This window comes from Vigna umbellata, chromosome 5 (assembly GCF_029865625.1).
Source record: "Vigna umbellata cultivar VRB3 chromosome 5, Vumbellata_1.0, whole genome shotgun sequence".
NCBI lineage: Eukaryota > Viridiplantae > Streptophyta > Magnoliopsida > Fabales > Fabaceae > Vigna > Vigna umbellata.
In genome coordinates this window covers 25,716,798-25,720,694 of record NC_142169.1, presented here as the reverse complement: position 1 = coordinate 25,720,694, position 3,897 = coordinate 25,716,798, and the positions used below count along the sequence as shown (strand labels likewise).

At 32.1% G+C, this 3,897-nt stretch overlaps 1 pseudogene; it reads right to left on the bottom strand.

The window, feature by feature from the left end:
- Positions 1–2,140: 2,140 nt before the first annotated feature.
- LOC124829875 (ethylene-response factor C3 pseudogene) lies at positions 2,141–3,210 on the bottom strand (annotated as a pseudogene).
- Between the last annotated feature and the right edge of the window lie 687 nt (positions 3,211–3,897).

Below are 3,897 nucleotides of genomic sequence, written 5' to 3'. Positions count from 1 at the left end.
TTTTTCATGTTCAAACTTTCTTTCCTGATAAAGATTCATATACACATCTAAATTTGTAATACTTCTATCTGCATTGACATGTCAACTTAAATGTAAAGTTTCATAATTATTTTTAGTAATAGGTGTTTTTCAATTTTGTAGTTTTGTTACAATAAGTATATGCAACATTTTCATGATATCCTTTTTTTCTATTTTTTTTTTAAAATTTCAAACATTTGAGACTTTTTTTTTGTTTGGAATAACACTTTCAGATGGACCAGGAGTTTAATATACAATATCATCAACTAAAATCAAAGGATTACTTTTAAAGTAGTCCATATTTAAAAATTATTGCATGTTGTTTGACAAATTTAACACCAAAGAAAAAAAACAACAAAAGATATCCAATAATACATCCAAATCCTGTTATTAAATAAAAATTAAATAAATATTGCTTGTATTCACTTTTGTGTTAAAATATGAAGTGAAAAACATTATCATACACAATTTTTAGCATAATTATCAAGTAAAACAATATAGGGATAATAAATAGAGAAAACAAACCCAAACTCCCTAGTTCATAAAACCAAAGTCGGTGTAGAAGTAAATGCAAGTACTTGCAATTAATAGATTAAACTAGAAAATAGGAATTTGGCATGAAGAAACTAAAAGTACCAAAAGTGAAAATAGGAATTTGGCATGAAGATTACCGAGATTGTCCCAACACAGACTTTATTAGGACTACTAAATATGGAGATTACTTTCAAATCAAATCAAGTAGTAGCTCTGTACATTTCTAGGACTGTCTCAAAGGAAAACTATCCTGTTAACATAAGGTAGTTTGTTTAGAACCTGGATATAAAAAAATTCATTTGAGATCATAGACCAGATCGATAATATATATAATTTTATTTTTCTTACATTATACTCACGTTTATTTTTTTCTTCTTCCACTTATTTAAGAGACATCATTATATATATTTGAGTGAGATAGCTAGGCAAGTTGTAGGCTCCCTCATGCTGGTATTGCTCACACTTCTGTGATTACTTTTTCTATTAAGACTTTGAGTTCAAAAATAAAATGACAGGTCTACCAATAAAGGAGGGACTGTACATATTATTTTACGATTAATATATAAAAGAATAAAAATATATTTTTAAAAGAAGTATTTTAAAATTTAAGTAAACTGAATGGTTTGATCCATGATAATAGTTGTACTAATATTTTTAAGATAACATAAAAAAATGAACTGTGCCAACCGTTTCATTTAAAAGGGTGAGACAAGGTAAAGTGGAAGAAGCAGATTAGTATCTGAGCGTTGTTAATTTGTCATCATTAAAATGAAATATTATATCTTCTTGTTTCAAGAATCCCATGGGGAAAGCAACTGATGTACATTAAAAATTTTATGTTATTTTTACCGCTTAGTTGTGTTTAATTTATCCACTGTCAAGGAATATAAATTTATTTAGTGACAGAGAATATACTATTAATAAACCCATGGTAGAGATCTCCCTAACTAATTCCTACTTTCGTAATCAATAAAGCCATTATCAACTCATACAAGAATGCTATCAAATTTCATTGGCCAAATAAAATATGTCTTGCACCATCTCACGTCATTTCTGTAAAAGCCAGTGAGATGATAAAATAGTGTAAAATAATATTATAAACATGTTGAAAAATCTTAAAATAAAAAAAAAAACACTTAGAAGATTTAATTCATAAATCACGAATCAACAAACCAAATTATAGCATTAAAGGACCAAGTACACGAACATCATAATTTTTTCATAGATAACTTATCCAAAGTTTATCGCAAAAGTCTTCCAACGAAAACCTCTATGATAATATATCGAGTCTACAAAACTAACAAAATACGAAAGTAAATCTAGAAAAGACGAGAGAAGAGAATATTTTGCAAGTTTCGGAGAAGAGAAACCGATGTTTAAAAGTCATCATGCAAAAACCTTTATATGAAGACAATAAAATCTCAAATATTTCAGAAATAGAAAAACAATTGGTAACACTTAAACAGGACAACTTTATGTTTGACTATAAAAAATATATAAATGGTATATTCTTTTTATTCAATACTAAGTTATAATCATATAAATATTAAAATGAATTATCAAATAACAACTATAGTAGAATGTGACATGTACGAAAACGAGAACAATATCTACGTATTTATCAGTCTCACATTAGCTAACAAAGGATGATAATAATATTTATTATTACTATCAACAAAAAAACAGAGAACTATTCCAGTTATGAAAAGAATTACAAGATTGGAGTTCATTTATGAACAATTGCAGAAACAGAGGAACAAGAAACAGAGACTAATAAGTCAAACTCAAAAGCTGTTCTAGATATTCGGCACCCAAATCCTCGAACACCAGCACATTCTGCGAAGTGGTGCAGAATTCCAACTGCTCCCTGCCATCGCTTTTGCTTTTCTTCTTCTTCGAACTCGACTTTTTCCTCATAGTGTGTTTTCTCTTGAGAGCCAAAACAGGGGAAGAACCTTCCTCCCAAGGCTTACTCGGCATGTCTTTCAGGGACTCTCTCACCACTTCCACCGGGAAATTCAGCACCGCTAAAGACCCCCTCGTCGAGAACGCCGCCTGGTCGTAAGCCAGAGCCGCCGCTTCCGCCGTGTCGAACGTTCCAATCCACACCCGAACGCCGTTTCGAGTCGAATCCCTTATCTCGGCCGCGAACTTCCCCCACGGCCTCTTTCTCACTCCTCTGTACATCCTACCCTCCTTCACCGGCACCGGCGCCGCCACCGGCTCTGTTTCTTTGGATACGTCTTCGTAGGTTGTGTTGTCGGACGATACTTCGTGTAACTCAACGCTTCCCACAGAGCCGGAAACGTTGGACGCCGAAGATGATTCCTTGGTTTGGTCGTAGCTGAAGTTGAAGATGTCGTCAAAATTGTAGTCCCAGGAAAAGGGGTCGCCAGCGTTTTCGAAGAAGTTAAGGTTTTGGTTTGGAAAAAGATGATAATCAAAATCTAAATCCAAAGGCAAATCCATGTGATAAAATGAAGGTGCAGAGAGAGAATTTAGAAGTTGGAATTTTTTTTTTGAAATGATAAGCTAGTTAAGTGTGACTAAAATTGTGGTTGGATTGGAGTGTGAGTGAACGTATCTAAGGGGTTGCATTGGGCTCCCTTTTATATCCTTAGAAAAGAAGGAGGAAGGAAAAGGACTAGAAAATCGTTGATGGAAAATCATTGGAATTAAAAATTAATAAGTTAGTTATAATGAATAGGGAAGTTTATATTGTTGGACAAGGAGGATGAATTTATCACCATTTGCTTCTATTAAAATAAAACCTATAGTGCCTAATTTTGTACTAAATCACTTTGCCTCCATGAAAAAGGATAAGTATATTAACTATTTTTGGCACGTGAGTCAAACTTATAATCAAGCCACGTGGCCAACTCCTCCAATGGAAAATCAGGTACCACTGAGCTGTCTTCAGAATTTGGAGCGAAATCATATGGATACATTATTTTAATATTTCTCTTGTATCATCTTTTATGCTACACTACATCAATTTATCAAATTAAGTATATTTCCTTTTAGCGGCTAATTTTGTAAATATTTTTCCAAAAACATATAAGATACTAAAGTAATAATTTGTTCAAATATAATTTATTTTCTTAAAATTTTAAAAGTATTGTGGTTAATTAATTATTGTATACATACCAAACGCAACCCCATACGCACACGCACGACAGTTTTAGCAAAGGAATTGCGTCAGCATCAGTGACCGTGTCCACATGGTCGCATACAACACCCAACATTTCATTCGTTTCTCCGCCTTGAATAGAATTATTTTTAAAATACTAATAGAATGATATATCATAAAGATAAAAAAGTTACAAAAAATAATAATTTTCTGTA